Source organism: Camelus bactrianus, chromosome 33 (assembly GCF_048773025.1).
Source record: "Camelus bactrianus isolate YW-2024 breed Bactrian camel chromosome 33, ASM4877302v1, whole genome shotgun sequence".
Lineage (NCBI taxonomy): Eukaryota > Metazoa > Chordata > Mammalia > Artiodactyla > Camelidae > Camelus > Camelus bactrianus.
The window spans coordinates 11,683,679-11,703,255 of NC_133571.1; the positions used below are offsets into that span (position 1 = coordinate 11,683,679).

At 46.7% G+C, this 19,577-nt stretch overlaps 1 long non-coding RNA gene across 2 annotated transcripts in view; it reads left to right on the forward strand.

Moving 5' to 3' along the window:
• The first annotated feature begins 664 nt into the window (after nucleotides 1-664).
• LOC141575856 (uncharacterized) overlaps nucleotides 665-19,577 on the forward strand; it is a 30,509-nt gene continuing 11,596 nt past the window's right edge. Inside the window, exons 1-4 of one of the 2 annotated variants that reach the window (XR_012503827.1) lie at nucleotides 665-1,426; nucleotides 6,342-6,476; nucleotides 12,396-12,528; nucleotides 19,202-19,286. This is a non-coding gene — a long non-coding RNA (uncharacterized LOC141575856). Of the gene's footprint in view, nucleotides 1,427-6,341; nucleotides 6,477-12,395; nucleotides 19,287-19,577 lie in introns of both variants that reach the window. The other variant, XR_012503826.1, reaches the window with a different exon arrangement.

The window sequence follows — 19,577 nt, forward strand, 5'->3', positions numbered from 1 at the left end:
TGTATGGTCCTGTCCTTCAGTTCTAGTCTATAAGGGTGAATGAGGCAAGGAATCCCATCAATTACAGTGTCCTTGAGGATAGGGAGCGTCATCTTTTTCATGTTTTGCAAAGTCCTGGCTGAATGGTGAGAGAAGTGCCAGGCTTCCAACAAGAGACAAGGATAAAGGGACTGATCCCCTCCCTTTTCGATGTTGGGGGAATCATTGAAGTTCTATGTGCCCCACAGAGTGACCCCCTCATCCCTGGGCCTGCCACAGTACCCATAATGCCAACCCTTTGGCTCATTGCTTTAAATTAAGCTGTTATGTCCACAAGGATCATACAGATCCTTGTCCCAACATAATGGGGCATTATTTGAGCTCAAAATAGGTGCCCAACATCTATTTGTTAAATGGATGAATGAAATGGATAAAGGAAAAGACAGATGCATGGTAACACACAGTGGGTATGTTCAGATGGAAAGAGAAGAGGTGAGGGAAGGGAGTGAGAGGTGGGGCTGTGAAATAAACATTATGGCAGGTGGCCCTGCTTTGGGGGTTAGGGGACTGGAAGAAGTGATCCCAAATGAAGGACAATGGTATTGAAGGGAGAGATAGAAGGTCCTGAAATTAATATCTACTTCCTTTTCAGTATCTCCCAGGGCCAGCCGCAGCCCTCGTTGGTTTTTAAGCAAAGTGTGTGGAGAGCAATCAACGTCACAGCCTGTCTCTGCCCTAATGGGAACACGTGACCAGGAGGAAAAGTTAACTGGTTGTGACTCACCGCAGCTCATGAATAATCCCGCAGGCCCTGTTGCTGGCCCTCTGCCATTCATGGGGCTGGGGAACCAAGGAGCAGTGGAATCTTCCTGACTGCCGATTTAATTAAGTGTGGCTAGTCTGTGATGGAGGCTGGCTCGGCCCAAAGCCAAACTAATGGGTGAATTGGCCATGTCACTGATGAGTGAGTCAGGCCTTTTGTTTGACCAAATCCACTAGTCATTTGGGATATCTGAAGACTTCTGGACACCAACTGACTCTGCTCTGGTGCAGGAAAACACTGGTGATTTGGGTAAGACCCATCACGATAGTGACAAATATGCTGGTTAATTCAGTCCGTCTGACAGCCCGACAGAGCTGCAACATGAGTGATACCACGTATTCGACATGATGGAGTCAAAGCAATGTTTGACTGATTTTTTTTTTCACTTTCCCTGGTTGTTTGTGGACATAATGCTGACACAGCTTAGGGGTAGTGAGGAAACGGTTGGCATGTTTCCTTGTGTATTTTTCACCTTTGCCATCTGGAACTAGGAAAAGATCCTCTTCCTTCTGCCAGCTCCCCACCCCCCAGCCGAAGTCTACACAGCCTTTACCCAGACATCGGGAACAGCTGTCTCCGGCAGAAGGCAGTCGGCTCCAGGTGGGCGCTCAGCGGCAAGGGCAGGTGAGATAATGAGCAACAATGAAGTCCTTTTCGAGGAGGTGGGGGTCTGCGGGAGAGGTGAGTTGGTGGGCGGATGCCAGGCCGTACTTGGCTTGTAACATTTGCTCTTCCGTGCAGCCTGTTTCTCAGTGTGGGATCAGATTTGCTCTTCCCTCTCTTCCCCCGTCCCTGACTTCTCTCCTCCCTGCATTTCCCGGTGCTTCCTGCCACAGAGGAATCAGTGCTGCCCTAAGCTCTCTCCCCTCAAGGACCGGGTCACACTCTACTGGAGAAGGGAGGGAAGCTCAACAGTCACTGCACTACAGGAAGATAAAAGGGAAATAAGATGTAAGCTAAAAGAGATTGAGTTTGGGAGTCTGGGAGGCAGGGCAAGGGAGGTTTCTTTGGCTCCGTGTAGGGGTAACTAACATACACGGGCCAGGAAGGACAGGTGGGATTGGGGCTGTTTCAGTATATGGGGCCATGGGGGAATCTGGCGAACTATGGGAAGGAGGAGAGAAGAGAAGAGAAGAAAGAAGTAAATGGAGAAGCTAGAGCAGCATGGTTGAAGAAGTCTAGGATCCGCCTGGAGAGAAGAAATGGGTAGAAGAGTCATAGGAATACCATTTTTGCCCTGGGGGAATAGAGTCCGATCATAAACGGCACTGAATGCCAGGTTTAGGAGGGTGGCCATATTATGGCCATTGCTTGGGAGCCACTGAAGATTGAGTAGCAGGTTCATGATATTGAGACTCATCTTTGGGGAGAATAATCTGGCAAGGGTTGTAAGGAAGTTTGGGAAGGGAGAAGCTAGGCGATGGAGAGAAAACTGAACACAGTACAAGATAGTTGGAGAGATGGGAGTCGTGGTGAGAAAGTAATGAGGGTCCGGCACTGAAAAGCAAGTCTGGTTAGGATCAACAGGACGTGGGGCTAATAACCGCCCACTAGAAGGGGGAAGGAAGTGTTGAACGTTACCTGCAGCTTTGTACTTTGGTGCTTGGTTGAGCTGACTTGGGAGAGAGGATGCCGATGGTGTCGCTGTCCCCGGCATCCACCTCTAACTGCAGCACAACAGCCATGGAGAGTCCCACGTGGCCTCCCACCCACCTTGCCCATCACCTGCATCTCCCTTCAAGGGCTCCCTGAGCTTGTCTCCATTTTGTGTCGCAGGGCCTTCTCCAAACCCCAGGAGCTTTCTTGGCCTGCCCACAGGAGTGGTCCAAGTGTGTAGGGAAGACAATGCCCCGGGCAACTTACAACCAAGGGGGAGTGGAATTGATGTTGTGCCTTTGGTTCTTTGGGAGAACAATTTAGAAAGCATTCTGACCAGTTCTCAGGAGGTCCCAGTGGAAAGGAGGCTGTGTTGCCCACAGCACTAGACCAGAGGATGCTCCCTACAAAGACACTCCTACATCCCTGCCTCCGTCTCCCTGCTCCTTCACTCCTGCCTCCTGGGACCACCTCCCACGTAAACTGCCTGCACCCATTCTCTGTCTCAAGCTTTGCTTTTGGGATGATTCAAGACAGACATATCACGGGTGAGGCAGGTGGTGGACGTTCAAGTGGAGCCCTTCCTAAGACAGGGGTAAATGTGAACCCAGGACTCTAATGAGGCTGGGGTTTGAGATCTACATTGAAGAAGCCCCTGCAGGGACAAGGTGATTGAGATTAGGAAGCAAATGACATGTCCAGGGAGAAGATGTGGAGGGACAAAGAAGAAAGGGAAGATACCAAGCCTTGGGGAATTGTCCATCCGGCACATGGGAGGAGAGCAAGCAGCAATGCCAGCAGACGGGGAGTAATAATGATGAGAGGTCCAGGGCGGTGGTCGTAGGGAGAGAGAAGGAACATTCGTGTCGCCATCGGAGATGAACACTGCAGAGGCCCAAGGAGAAGATGGAATCTCAGAAATCCTTGAGGACCCTGAGGCAGTGGTTTTGATGATGACAGTGAAGGCCGTTTGCAAGGGATTTGGACACAAGAAAGTAGAGACCTAGAGCGGAGACTTCAAATTCCTCTACCTGGCACCTGGAAAGGCTTTAAGAAAGCCAGCATCTCTTAATAGACCTAGTGAGTTAGAGTCTCCAGGGATGGGGGCCTCTCTCTCAGCTGGATGCAGGGGAGAGGGAGGAACGGGGATGGTCTGATAGGCTCGGGCAGCGGGATAGAGGAAGAACGCCCCTGAAAGTAGAAGAGATGTGCCCCAGGCAGAGGGGATTAAGCCAGTGGAAAGGAAGATATTAAAGATGCAAAAGAAAAGGAATAATATATGGAGAAGGGCTCAGAGAACGAAAAGGGAGCAAAACTCAAGTGGGGTCAAGAGCGTTTAGTTTTAACAAAGAGGATTCATTCATCCGACCGCTCACCAGGCATGGACTGGGTTCTGTCTGTGCGACGGGCTTCGCGCCAGGGCACTTGGCATAAGGAGGTGGGCAGGGCACAGCCACTGCCCCCGAGAAGTGAAGGCGGGGGGAAGAAACAATCTCTGGAAATGTGTTAGATTCTTGAATAGGAACATTTATGGCGTAAAGAGGAAAAAAAAATCTCCTCTTTTGAATAGCACCTCTGCTTACTTACTGGCTGGCTGGGTGACCCTAAGAAGTTAACTACCCAGGGTCCTGGGTTTCTGTTTTCGACCACAACTCCACTGAGCTGTTGCACAGTCAGATCAGAAAAAATATGATGCCAGGAGGCCGAACACAGGGATGCTCGTGTAGCCGGCCTTCCAGAAAGCTTAGTTTCCTTTCCTCTTGGAGCAAAATACGATGGGATGGTAGATAAAGAAATGTTTTACTCTGCCCAGAGGACCATGTAGAGCTTCCCAGAGAAACTATTATTCAGAGAAATTTAGAGCGGAGGGAAGGAAACGGGAGAAGATGTATGAAGATGAAGAATAATTGTAGTCAAAAGCAGGGCCGTTGGGGAAAGTAAGTCAGAGGGCTCTGATCATCCAATAAGCAGGAAGCAAGGTTGTCTCTCAAGGGTAAGTGTTGTGATTGTGTCTCCCCCAACTTCATACGCCAAAGCCCTAACCTCAGTACTCCTGAGGGCGACTAACGGAGAACAAGTTCTTTAAAGAGGTAATTAAGGTGAAATGAGGGCGTGTGGGTGGGCCCCAATCCAAGGTGGCGTTAATGAGAAGAGGAGATTATGGTGGTGGCTTCACACGTCTACTAAATTCATCAAATTGTACAGCTGAATTATGTGTAGTTTACTGTACAGAAATTATACCACAGTGAAGTTGTTTGAAACGAAAGAAGAGGAGATTAGAAGACAGACTCAACACTGGAAGAAGATGGCCACGTCCAAGCCAAGGAGACAAGGTCTCAGAAGAGGCGTCAAACCTGCTGACACCTTGATCTTGGACTCTTTGACCCTGGGACTGTGAGGAAACACATTTCTGTTGTTTAAGCCTCCTACTCTGTGGATAATGCTGCCACAGCCCTCACAGACTAATACATTAAGGGGGAGGGGATAGGAACAGATTTGAGGCAGCGAGACTGTGTTGGAAGAGCTACAGTGGGGAAGTCAGTTAAAGCCAGATGGATGGGTTCCTGAAGAGAAGGTGGTCCAGCTAACTAGGATGCTTCCAGGGTTCTTCTGCAGCAGCATCCGGTGGGGCAGCATATAAAAGTGGGCTGCGTTTGGATTCTGGCACCAGGGGACTCACAGGTCAGGAGAGTAGGGACTTTATTAGAGTGGACCTGAGCAGGTGAAGTGGCTGGCCTGGGGCTCAGGCTGGGGGGAGTCACATGGGGCTGGAGAGGACAAATGGGCTGGGAGATTAGGGAAGACCCTGGAATGGGAGAACAACTGGGTAATTAAAGGGGAGAGAGTGGGAGTCGGAAAGGACAGAGTTTGTGTTCACGGAAGGGTTGTGGGATTGGCGGTGTGCTCAGGGCTGGAAAACAGTGGACAGAACTTTGTTGTGTCATCATGTGAAGACTGAGTAGGACCGAACAGTGGCCTAGGACTACGTGGAGAGTCGGGGTAAAGATGTTTTCCAGCTTCCAGTGGTCCATGTTTTAACAGCAGTGCTCTGAAAAAATGCGAAGTCCTGGTGTGCAGACTCTCCTTGTCTGCCCCAAGGCATATCTCCTTTCTAAGGATGGATATGTGATGCCACGGACCCTTAATGTCCTACATAAGATTATTAAGCTCTGGTGGACCTAGAACCTCCGTCTCTTCATTCCTGATTGAGGGTCCTCTACAACCTGCTCACATTAGCAAGTACATGGTGGTGAGGGCACAGGGGTCCTCCCTCCACAGAGGGACCATGTTGAAGAACTGTTGTCCCAGTAACTCTCCAGGATGAAGCCTGCGGATTAGCAAGCCCCCATGACCAGGTGTAGACAGGTGAGCGCACAAACCACACGGCAACTTTCCTTCTTAGACTCTCACCTTCTACAGTCCCAGGACTAAGGTCACAAAAATCATACTTGGCGTGGCATGGAAGGAAACAGGAATGAACTATCTCAGAATGTCATTAGCCCTGCCTATTTCCTGCCTGTCTCTGCTTAAGTGATTTAAAAACAAAAATTCTTAAAGATACTCAGAGATTCCATTACTCTTGCAACAGCAAATCGTGCCCTCCACCTAGGAGAGAGCCTGCACCCAGTAGGCACTTATTAAATGTTTGCTGAGTTATTGAATGCTCGACGAGTCTTCCTTCCCAGGAATTCTTTCATCTTTCCATCAAGCCACGCATGCGTATTCCTTATCGTGTGGTTAGCTGTGGGTCCCCGTGCTCCCCAGCCGCAGTTCTCAGCCTAGGTGTCAAAACACACTGGCTTGTCTTATCTGCTGTGAGGTACGCTGCAAGTAATTTGTTACCAATAATAAAGCATCAAGTCTGGGAAGGTTTTATTTGTGAAATAGAGACGACTCAAAAGAGCTCTTACCATAATGTCTCTCTCCTTTGCTTGCCTTTCAGTTTGCTTTCTTACTGGGAAAGCCAGGAGTAGGAGTCTCAGCTGTGATTACTGGGCACCACGCAGAACCTCTGTTAAGGCAGTGGGTGTGTCCTGAATAAGTAACTTTCATCCAAGCATCCTGACTTGGGGAAGAGGTAAGCATGAGACTCGCTGTTAGAACATCCATTCACAGGGGAATAGATGACAAGATCTTAAGCTTTCTCCTCGCCAGGCTTAATAGTCGCAGATCTGCCCGGTGACTGGACATTCAGACACTCCTGAAGAGCATTTTAATTGGCTGAGTGAGTCTCTGAGGACCTGCCCCCATTAGCATGAGAGCGATTCCTGAAAGTTGCCCAAACACGGCACATGCAACCGTGTCTTAACAACACGGTGCCGGGACCTCTGAACCATGTCTCTCTCCCTAGCCTTGGCTGTTTCAAAGAGATCATTAACAAGGTGGAATTGGGTGCCCCCAGGGTCACTGCACAATATACATTGTTACTGTCTTTTAATGGACTCTCCCCAGACATAGTGATTCTTAAACTGCAGCGTCGGCAGCTGCTAAAGCCAGGCTGAGCCCTGCTGTCTGCGGGAAGAACCGGCCTGCCAGTCCTGCCAGGGCAGATCCGAGCTTGGGCAGATGGATCGGGCTGGGAGAGGGGAGGAGGGGAAGTGGGCTTAAGGGGAGGGGATGCTGGTGGAGAAGCCAGGCAGCCCTCAGAGGTCTTTGTTATTGATTTAGCGTGAGGACTGAAAGTGGCAGGTAGGCAGGTGGCGGGGGCTGGCGAGCGGGGAAGACAGGTGTAGGCAATCGTGGGCAGTGATTAGCCGGGGTGTTGCAGATGTGGCTGGGGGGTGTCAGCTGGAGGTGATCAGCATGGGCGCTTCGGAGGGGCGTGGCGTCAGATGGTGGTTTCAGAGTCCAGATGTGAGAGCCCAGTGGACCCCCTTCCCTGCTTCCCACCCCTTCACGCTCTTTCTCCTCTCCCAGGCATGTGTGTTCACCTGCCCCTTCACCCTCTCCTGCCGTCACCTCTGTGCCACCCCTACCCCTTCCAGTACATTCCTCTCCAGGTGAAGGGCATGGATACACAGATTGCTCTCTCCCCAATCTTCAGCCTCTCAGCCAATTTCCGAGAGGATCACACAGACTGAGCACCTTCACACACCAGGCAAGACAAAACTCGCATGATCTGTAAAGTACGATCCTGCTCCTTCATGTGAGAAAAGTACCTGACGGCAGAGGGTGTTTACAGTGTACTGCCTACTTTTCCCACCCTCCTTTTTATAATATGCCTGAATTTGTATAGATAAAGGTTTTTATTGAAGTATAATATACACAAAAAGTAAAAATGCTAGTGTAACTCCCACCTGGATCAAAAACCAGAAAGTTCACAGCATTCTGGAAGCTTTCCGTCTTCTCCATCCTAGTCACTAACACTCAGCTTCCTCTCCAAAAGTCATTTCTTGACTTCAGTCACCATAGATTTGTTTTGACTGTTTTGGAATTTCACGCAACTGGACTCACACACAATGCATTATGCTGGATCTAGCTCTTTTTGCTCAATAATGTATTTGTATGCAGCTTGTTCCTTTTTCGTTGCTGTATACTATTCCACTGTATGAGTAATTCACAATGATCTGTTCCACTGCTCATAGATATTCAGGTTATTTCTGGATTTTTGGTCACTCTGAATAATGCTCTTCTAACAATTTTAACAGGGGTTTTGTTGTGTAACGTGTGCACGTCCGTGTACTTGGGAAGTGGAATGGTAGATTGAGTATGTTCATCTAGAGTCAAAACAGTTTAGGAGACAGGGTTTTGCTAAACAGCTGTGTTGGGCCTCAACTCGGAAGTCATGAGACCAGCCTGCCTATATTACAGAGGGCCAGGAGCCCATGGCAAATTAGCCACCATCAAAAAAATTAAAAACAATAAAAATAGAAATGAATTTGCCACCATCCACAGCTTCCTGTCCCAGGCATTCTGTTGGGGCTCTCGCCTGTTGCCCCATGCCCACCTGGGGTGCCCTGTACTCAACCTCCTTTAAGTCTTGGCTCTTATGAACTCTGGTTCCCTGTAAGCCTTGCAGGCCTGCCTTGTTTCAGGGACCTCTTTGGATATGCTTCTGTAACTTACTGACCAGTTGTTCTGCTCAATTAAATTCTTGACTACCCTCCCACCCCCATTCCACGGAGCTCTGGTTTGGGCTCCATAGAACTCATTCAGGCCAGCCCCGGCTTCTGGCCTGTGTGTTAGAGAGGGTAAGGTGATCCGGGGTGGAGTTTGTCATCCCGAGAAGAGAAGCAAGTGGACTGTAAGACAGGCCAGTCAGTGACATTGGCATTTTCCATTATTAATGGGCCTGATTTGCCCTGGGTTAGTGGCTATTTACAAAATTTCATGAAGTCTGGCTCTTTGAGCTCACTGGGTCCTGACCATACTTCCCTGCTATGGTGAGTGCATGTGTGTGTGTGTGTGTATGTCTGCTTCCCAGCGTCTGTCGTTCCCGTGTCTGCACCCAGACGCGGATACGAGAGGAGTAGCCGGCACACGGCTGGTGGCGTGTGATGAGTCCGCCGGGCTTCCCACCGGACCGGGGGGAACAGGCACCACCACACTTGGCAACTGCGGCTGTGTCCGCCTGATTGGAAACAATCTGTGAAGTGAGTCAGATCCGCTGAGAAAACAATGAAGTCAGTGGGAAAGGAAAATCAGTGAAGCTGGTGATTTGGCTTGGTGGAAAGAGAGCCGCCCGTTGTTTGGTTCCATTTTTCACTTTCCAGCTGGTCATTGTGACACCGAGGCTGGGCTAGCCTGCACAAATGCTTTCAACAGCTCGACCCAGACTCTGCCTACACGGCTCTAAAACCCTCTGGCAAGCTACTCAAATAGAGTCAAATAACCAACTCTCTGCCTCACTAGTAGGTCTCTCCTCTCTGGGGACCCCATGGAGGATGATGGTAGACATTTTCAAGAGAGATGGAACTCGGGGGGCGCCGGACCAGCCCTGTTAAATTCCATGTTGAGGGGCTGAGTGACTTCAGGCAGCTCTAGATCTTACTTGGCCACCAGCGGCGGGAGGCAGCAGTTAGGTGGAGTTCAAAGCTGGGAAATCCAGAGGTCATCCTCTGAAGTCACGCTGACCAAATGTTTTGCTTTCATTCAAGTTTGTCGAGTCACATGACCTCAAATACACAAACGAATTCTACTCTTTTGGAGATCATTACCCCAACTCCCAGATGATGATAAAGGTGAGAAAAGGGAGACCCGGGAAGGCAGGTAGACTTGCACACGGTTATATAGGTAGAAAGTGAGCATTTCCTTTCCTAAATTCCACGGCGCCTTACTGCTTCCAGTGAAGGTGCTAATGGACCAGGAGCCCCAGATACAATGTAGGAACTCGTGATGGGAATATTCAAAAAGAGCGAACAGGCTATGAAGTAGAATTCTCTGCCGAGAACTGGGAGCTTCTCCTAATCTTTTTTCAGGCACCTTCCCTGTATCCCAGCTGCTCATTACCTGCAAAAGCTCTCATCAATCTCCAAAGAACAGCAGTGTCCAAAAGTAGGGGAACGTTTATGATGTGGCTTTGGCTGGAGCATATTTATGACCTGAAGTGTGCTTTAATTGTGCAGATATTCCCATAAATGTTATTTTATTAAGTTGAGCTACAGTAAATCTGTCATCTCCATAAGTAACACCACAGCGAAGCTGTAGGTAAGCTCAGAACACTGCCGTGAGCCATGCTGGGCTATTAGCTTCAGCTCGACATTGTGATCTGTTCAGTTACATCATCTCGGGGGCACAACTCAGCTGCTGGGTTTGCAGGATTCAGTAATGCACAGATGCTCTGAGCTCCCAAAGACAACAGAAATCGTTACAAAAGATGGAGATAGGAAAACCAGAGAACCCTAAAAGTGTGCTCCACCTAGCCTGCTTGGCAGAGAGAGCTAGAACAGGGAATGAAGAGTGTTGGGTTCTGTGCCTACTCTTACGAACTGCTCAGCCTGAGAAAAATCACTCCTGCGCAGGGCCTCTCTCCTGCCATCTTTAAAATGGTGCCACAAACATATGCCCCTCCACGGTAAGCATAGCAGTATCCAAGCCAGGATGCTGAGTCCTTAGGTTGAAAGCAATGACTGTTAAGTGTGTTCTGCTACTTGGTCACATTCCATGGCCATTCTGCAAGGGCCAGCACCATGTACCGAGGGGCCGTAATCTACCGTCTTCCTTCTCTGGGGAAAGAGAGGAAAGAAGATTAATGATGTCTCTGCCCCAAGAGAAATTGAAAACAAATTGATACCTAATTGTTGACGAACGTGGATGACTCATTATCTACTTGTGGTGTAGAAGCCAGACTACTGTAAATATAGTACTTCTTAGGGTATTAGGAATTTTCCAGAGCTGACAACCTTTAAAAGCAATCAGATTTAGACTTAGTCATCGCACCCCAAATTGGTCATGGGCTACCACTTTGGGGGCAGAACCGAGTATTCAGAGCAGGTTGCCCGTGAAGGAACAACACTGGGGGAGTGTTTTCTTTAGCACATAGGGTTGAATCAGTTGTTATTCACTGTAAAAAAAAAAATCACATCATAGTTCCTAGGAAACAAGGCAAACTTTTTCAAGATTTGAGTCCATATTCAGCAGAGTCTCTTGCCACAGCATTTTCAGGGCATCGTTGGAAAGATTTCCTCATTTTTAAAAATTAACTTGAGAAGAAAATGAACTGAGCTTGGAAAAGGATGTTAGGGGGTTATCACTAAGGGCTTACAGACCCAGGGAAAACGTGCTTGAAGAGAAACCCCTCAAACTGGGGTCAGCAGACATTAAATTACAGACATGTCCATGGTTTGTCCAGATTGGTTAGAGCATGTTTCTTTGCAGCAATAAAAAACAAGAGACATTAACAAGCAATGATGTTAGATGGAATTAAGTAGCGTTCAAACGATGAAAGGGAAAATTAAGAAGCTAACCTTCCACTGCCCGGGCAGTTTACCCAGTCAGTAAAAATAATAAAGCTTGTCTTCCCCACTATCCCCGCCATCAATGGGAGAAAGTAATTCAGATGGTCCAGAAGCCAACGGCCGCCATATGCCCTTGTGCAGCTGACCTTTCAGGACCCGCCTGTTGGCTCTGGGTGACTAATTGTACAGCTAAGTGCAATATATTTTGATGGTGAATCTTGTCTCTCTTGGTGGTTCCTGACGCGCCCTGACGCAGGCAGTGCCATACATCATCGCCTTTCTGCAGGCGCGCCACCCAGACAGCATCAGTAGGATTGTAAACAGAATGATTCACAAACTGATGGCAGCCGTTAAAAGCGGTGCAGTTCGCGACCCGAAGCTTGACGCCAAGATTCTAAATGGGCTGTTGCAACAACAAAGCTGCCTGAAGATTCTAAAACATAATTGTGTCGCCGAGGCGTTCGTAGGGTGGCACAACCTGTAACTGACAAGCGCACCCATCGTGGTTTATCCCTGGGCACAGCATCCTTGTGCTCCACGGGACCTCCTGGTGCATGGCTACCATTTATTTGCCTCCACAAGCACGGAGCAGGGATTCTGCAGAAAGAGCCCCAGAGTGGGGTCTGATTCCCATAGGCCTTTGCCACCAGCTCTAACAAAGTGATTTCTAATGTTTCTGAGAATTCTGACCATGATATGCAGACCATGGCAGATCTTAATGACAATATCATCTCACACTTCCATGGCGTTTAACAGTTTACAAAATGCTTTCACATACATTATCGCATTTGATCCCTGGGAGATGGATGGTCTGTTCTCCATTCTATGGGCAGCCCGCTGTAGGGGAAAGCACTCTGGAGCCAGAGAGACTTAAGTTCAAATCCTGTCAGTGACCCCACCCCGCTACTAGCTCTCCAGCCGCGCACAACTTACTTCATTTCGCCCAGTTTCTTTTTTCTTACCTAGAAGATGGGGGATCAGTTCTAGGACCCCATCAGATGAGGTGTGTGGTAAGAATTAAATAACATACGTAAAGACACGTGGTGAAGGCCCTGATGCATAGAAGCACTGGATAATCATTCGTTTCTATCCACTTACAGATGAAGAAAACGAAGCTTGAGAGGCCAAGGGAATTGCTCAAAGTAACAGGCAGTAAACAGCAGAACGGAGACTTCATTTATTTTACAAACATTATTGAACACCTACTAGATGCTGGTGCCTCAGGCAAAGTGGGTAAGACATAATTCCAGCTCTTGAACTATTCACGGTGGAGGGCCAGAGCCTGAAATGCAACTAATCAATGACAATTTAATGTGATCTGAGAAGTAAAATGTATAGAGGGGATGTCCTGCAGTTCTGGGCGCCGCCGGGTACCTACATAGGAAACGAGTCTGAGGAAGAGGGCCCTTCAGAGGAAACAGCCGTAGAGCTGAATCTGAAATAGAATTTCAGCAGGTGATGCTGAAGCCCAGAGGAGGACGTGCAGGGACAGACGAGAGGAGAAGGAAGTTCTCCGGAGGCAAAAGTCGGAAGATTTGGAGAGGCTCACTTGTGATACTGAAAAGTGTGGATCTTCGTCTAGTCAACACTCAAACAAATCCACGGGGTGATTTTACATAAAGAGCCAACGTGGTCAGATTTGCATTTTTGAAATTGGGGCGGCAATGTGGAAGACGGACTGGAGGAGGGAGATCATGGAGGCAGTAGTACAAGAAGAGATAATGAGGCTGTGAACTAAGAAAGGCGCAGTGGCGACAATTTCCGGAGATGTGGCGGAGGCAGAATTGACGGGACAAGGCGATTGATAGATGCTGAGGTGTGGGGGAAAGAGAGGAGTGGAGAAGTTCTCCCAGATCAGTGGCTTGGATTGGGGGGGGGGTGGATGGTGGTGCCCCCGCTGACGAAAAGGGGAAAGTGGGTTTGAAAGGACAATAACGGGTCCATTTGGATTTGTTGATTCTGAGAGACATGTAGATATCACCTAGGAAGAAACATTTAGGAGAGAGTTAAAAATACAAGTCTGGAGCTTGGGAGAGGACAGAGGGTGAGACGCATTGATCAGGGGTCATCAACTTTTAGATGATGGTTGAGGCTGGACTTTATGCAAAGACAATAGAGCAGGAAGAAAAGGATCATGAAGAAATTTAGAAAATATTGACATGTACGTGCTAGAATGTGGACCATCAGAGAGACAGAAGTACCCCACGAAAAAGGAGTTTAAGAGACCAAGGGAGACAAGTGTTTTGTGATGCTGAAAGCAAGGGAAGGTATCAAATTCCACCACGAGTCAAAGACAGAGTCTGAAACATGCCTGTTCTATTTGGCAATAGAAGTTCACTTTGGCAACTTAGTTTTAGCCACGTTTGTTAAAAGAAGAAACTTTCCATTTGTTTTTTGCTTGGTTGGCTGGGGTTTTGTTTTGTTTTGTTTTTACTGTGACCCAGAGAAAGAAGAATATTTTATGTTGCGACTTGGGACAGACGTTTCAGGAACAATACTCACTTTCTGATACTTCATACTTCTCTTCTGTTCTACCTGACTCTACTTCACCCGATCTGTTCTGATCGTCTCCCGTTCCATTCTGTTCCATTCTGAATGCTGCTCGGTACTCCCTAAACTTATTTCATGACCAAGTAATGAGTTGCAAGCTGCAGTTTGAAAAAGTATCGGTTTAGATAAATAGAATTTTCCCACAGGAAGATTATGTGAAGTGTGGGACAGAGGAAAGAGTACTGGATTTTGAATGAAGGCACCTGATTCATGGCGTGACTCAGCAGCTTACCGGCTGGCTGACCTGAGATGCGCCCATTAACCTCTAGTGTCTCTTTCATTATCTGTAAAATTCAGATAACACAGCAGCTGCAAAGAGATCTTCCGGGGAGCAAATAAGATAAAATATGTGAATGCAAAGAGAGTATGTCCGGAATAGTCCTGGTCAATCTCAGGCTTTTTTTTAATCCCACTCAAAGGAAGATCAGAACGGTGTATCCCTTGTCCCAGCTGGTTCTGCCTCTCTTACCTGAATCTTGGAGTCATATGTCTCCATAACTTCCAGAACATACCAAGAACCAAGATGGCACCAAAAACTTAATCACGCAAAACTGATGTTGTTACAACATTTATAAAATTCCTTTGTTGCAATTCTGTTGTAGCCATCCTGGTTTTCTTTTTGTTTTTAATTTAATTTTTAAATTTTTTTGGTTGGGGGAGGTAATTAGGTTTATTTAGTATTTATTTATTCTTAGAGGAGGTACTGGGGATTGAACCCAAGACCTCATGCATGCTAAGCATGCACTCTACCAGTTGAGCTATACCCTCCCCCAATCCTGGTTTTCTGATTTGTACTCAGAATCCTCTGTTATGAGGACTTTCAATCAATTTCTATTGGGAGAAGAGCCAACCCAGGCAGGTTTTCTCACCGTAGTGTGAAACAACAGCAGACAGGCTGCAGGAAAACATAGAATAATGGGCTCTTTAATATAGGCAATAATCCATATAAACTTCAATAGGTCTGATGGTATCACTGTATTAAGGCATAATACAATAATTGATTTTATGATTCATTCAACAAACTGCTACACTTGAATATCTGATATATGCACTGACTTAGGAGCAAGGAAGACAAAGGTGACCAAGGCATGGTTCCAGACCTCGAAAAGTGTACAAATGGATTAGGAGACACACAAATCATTTTACTTAAATGGTACAATGAAGAGAGATTTGCATCTGAGCATGACATGATGTGAACATACTAGGACAGAAAAGAAGAAGGGCAGCTAGCCCAATGTGGAGTCCCAGGGATGCTTCTTGAAGGTCATCTTGGCCAAGGTGAGTCTTGAAGTAAAGGTTAGCAAAGGAAAATGGGTGAGAACTTTCAGAAAGGCAGAATAGTCTGAGAAAGGCATGGAAATGTGAAACCTTGTATAGTATATAAAATATTTCTGGAGCATGAGAAAAGGCAAGTGTAACCTAAACAGTAGAGGTAGGTATGGTACCCATCCCTGAGAGTCTTCTCTACTGGGTTAGGGTGCTTAGAGTACATGGCGTTGGGCCTGGAAGCCATTGATGGGGACTGACTGCTCTGGCCACCACATGGAGAGGATGTTACAGTGGGACATTCAGGGACAATTGCAGTGATCCAGGTGAGATGTGTTAAAGGCCTGAACAAGAAAAACAGTAAAAGGAATAAAAGAGTTTGATTAAAGAAATGTTTTGGATGCTGTATTTAGATGTGAGGGCTGAAGTCAGGTAATAAATACTCTACTCTGGAAACAAAAACTGAATCAAACTGCCCAAATGGCCCAATAATATTGTCATCCTCAAGGTCAGGGTCCAGTATGGAAAAATTAAGACATATCTGCAAGAGACTATAATGTGAAGTAGGAGAGGCTAACTGTTGAAAGAGAGGCACAGACACTCGGCTCTGGGAGTCAGAGGAAAGAGGGAAATGCTCCAACTGGGTGATTCAGGGAGGGCTTCATGGAAGAAGTGGCATCCAAGATGGGCACTGAAAGATGGATAAGATTTTGCCACGAGTTGATAAGAGGCAAGGGCATTTATAGTTGAAGGTACATCCTTAGTAGCCACTTGGATGGGAGGTGGTTAGTTTAAGGACAATAACACAGCATCTGGAGTCACACAGTGGGGCTCAAACCTCAGCTCTGTCACATTCTAATCAAAGAATTGATCCTTCAAGCCTCTGCTTCTCATTTGTAAAATAGTTACCATTTGTTGTGAAGATTTAATGAGACAACGTATTTAGCTGTGGACTCAATGCAAGTAATCAATACAGTTAGCTGTTATCCTATTATTATGACAAAGCAACAAGGAGTGGGGGTTGAGGTGGGATTTGAAATGTAAAGGAAATGCATATGGCACAGAACAAAATGGAGAGAGTGTAGGTAGTTTGGAAAGTCTGGGAGAGATTGTGGAAGGCCTTGAGCGTTAGACTAAGGCATTTGGACATTACTGAGATGGCAATAGGGAGCCACGAAGAATTTATGAATAGGGCTGAGGAGCTGAGCTGTGTTGACTCAGATTATCCAGGAGCCATACTAAAGGTGGTTTGGAGAAGCAAGGAATTGAAAGCATGGAGACCATTAATGAAATTATTACAAGAGTTCAGATGGGAGATAATGAAGGTCTGAATCTGTATAGTGTTAGTAAGAAAGGACAAGAGATTTTAAACTTGAGGGAAGTTGTTACTGTGAAATAAGACAGAAATCAGAGATAACCCAAGTTTCCAATCGCAGTTGCTGGAATGAGCACTAATAAGTATTAACAATATAATAATAAATATTGAAAAGACAAGAGGAGAAGTAGGTCAGGAGCTGTGAAAGAAAGCAAAATGGTGGTTTCCGTTTTGGAGATTGTCTATCATCCCAGTATCCATTCTCCTGCGTGTTGTACAGCCAGAGACTCCATTTCCCATTCTCCCTTGCAACTGGCTCTTGCCACGCAATTCCATTCTGACTGATGGGGTGTGAGCAGAGTGATGTGTATCACTTCCAGATCATTCCCTTTTAGAAAGCTACTTATTTTCCATTCTCTAGGTCCTTTTCCTGAAGGTCTGTCTAGAAATGCAGTAGTGAGAGACAGAGAAAACAAACTTGTGGTGATCAGCGGGGGAAGCTGAGCATGGAGGGATAAATTGGGAGTTTGGGATTTGCAGATACTGACTACCATATATAAAATAGATAAACAGCAAGGTCCTACCATATAACCCAGGGAACTATATTCCGTACCTTGCAATAGTCTATAATGAAAAAATATGACAAGGATGTAACTGAATCACTATGCTGTACAACAGAAATTAATACAACATCATAAACCAACTAAACTTCAGTTAAAAAAGAGAAATGCAGGAGTGAGGAGCCAGCTTCCACGGTGCAGGCGAGGGCAGCACCCAAAGCGTTAGTATCAGAACAAGAACAATATGGGGCTGTAGCAGAGCTGCTCCCCTCCCCTAGGATCTCTACCAGCTCAGATTTGCATGTAAGTGAGAAATAAACCTTCCACATTGCGTAGGCCGCTGTTATTCTGGCTGATGTCAAAGCAGCCGAGACAGTCCCCTCACTCGTAGAGAGATGATAGCTTTAGATAGAGCAGAAGGTGGGTAGAGATGGCCAGGAGAGCACTGAGGTTGAGGAATTGTAGCCATAGAGACGGGGCAGGGGTGGAGATGGAGATGCAGGCATCAGGGGGATGATGATGATGACTGAAGTGGTCTAGGGGATGGGATTGCTAAGGAAAACACAGGAGAGAGAGGAGGGGTGAGGACCACAGGATGCTCAGACAGTGCAACTGCTGCGGTGGCGGAAGGAAGGAAAGGAACGGAGATTGAGACTGAAATGGACACAGATTTAGAATGCCGATGAGTTAAGAAGGAGGAAGAGAAAGCAGAAGAGAATAATGGCAAGGCAATTGGGAGAAAGAAAAAAGTTTTTTTCCATGAGAAAAAGGAGCTAACAGTGTCAAGTTCTGCAGAGAGGCCAAGGAGGGTAAGAACTGAGCAAATTCGGGGGAGGAGGGATCAGCGTACATGCAGAACAGGAAATGAGCAAGAAAAAGTCAAATCATGTTCAAAATAATGTGATTAAGAAGGCGGGGGATTTTATAATAAAATGTAAAGAGCTCAATCAAAAATTAATTTCAAGAAGTATAAGGCAAATAATATATGTAGAAACATCCGCCTCTGGGGGGTGGAACTTACTCCTCGCCAACCCTCAGTTCGGACCGGATTTAGTGACTGGCTTCCAAAGAAGAGAATGCAGGAAGGGAAAAGATAGCAGCTGAAGAATGGAGAAAGCTGACAAATCCCACCCACCTTACCCAAGCGATCAAGGTCAGTACCACGAGCGGTAAGTAATATACTTACCACGGATATAATGTACCCCCCGTATGATGTGATGAGAAGGCCAGTTCTGCCCTGCGGGAGTCTTTCCCCAAACCCAGACCCCAGCCTAAATGTGAGGAAAACAGCAGAGGACTCAAACTGAGAGACATTCTACACAATACCTGACCAGTACCCTTCAAAACTGTCAAGGTCGTGAAATAACTGTCACAGAGCAGCAGCTAAAAGAGACTTGAGGACTAAATGCAATGTGCAATCCTGGATAGGCTCCTGGAACAGAAAAAAAAAAGACGTTAGCCGAAAAACTGGTGGAATCCTAAGAAGGTCTGGAGTTAGCTGACAGGACTGTATCGGCGTTAATTTCTTAGTTTTGACAAATACCCCTCAATTACATGAGACGTTAACACAGGGGGAACTGGGTGAAGGACATCCTCTCTTTACTTGCTGTCTTCGTAGCTTTTCTGTAGATCTAAAATTATCCCTATATAAGAAGTTTTATTTTTTAAAAAGTGGAAGGCAAGGGCAGAGCTTTGGGATGGTTCCTACCAGGACTCAGCAAGTTCGAACTATAGAGCCTCTGGTCTCCCACTGCCCTCCCCTTCCCCCAACGACATTCTTTTTTCCCATTAGCCCATTATTACAGTGCAGTGGAATGTTCAATTTCACACTGTGTGTGGCTTTCCATGCCAACTAGAATAGTTAATGCAACTTTACATTTATGACTCTGCTTGGGTGTGAATTATTGTGTTTATGAAAATCTCCATATTAATGTCTGATTGTAAATCATCCTGCCGGCTTCCTTTATTAATAGCTCAATTCCCAAGACACACGGCTGCAAGCCGTTCAGAGTCCTGCCACCGTACAGGAAAGGGGGCCGCTGCCCATTTGTTTACCATCTAATTCCAACCATCTTGGGCTTTGCTTTAAAGCCACCATCCTCTAAACTGCCCCAGCCAGACACTTGGAAAGTGTGTTTCTTTGTCGGTGAGGCTCTGCCACTTCTCTGAAGAGGAGCATTTATAACTCCCTGTTCTCACATCTCCTGATTTTTAGAAATACCTGCTGGAAAGTGATTCTGGCATGGATTCTGGAGTTGGCTCAAGCCCTGGCTCTGTCCTTTATTGGCCGGACGCTCTTGGTAAGTTATGTAGTCTCTCTGGGTCCCAGTTTCTTCATCTAAAGGGAATCATAACACATATCTTCTAGAGTTGGTATGAAAATTAAATGCGACGGTGTTAGTAAAGTTGGTAGAGTTCCCGGCACACAGAGAGCCCGCCGTGGTCTTTTTGTGATGCTGGTTATACTAACAATAATAATATAATGTTATTATTACTAATAGCGGATGTAGATGAAAGAATTCTGGGCTGGCAGCTGGAAGGCCTGGGGTAGAGTTTCAGGTTCTCTCTAAACTAGACTGCTGATCATGGAA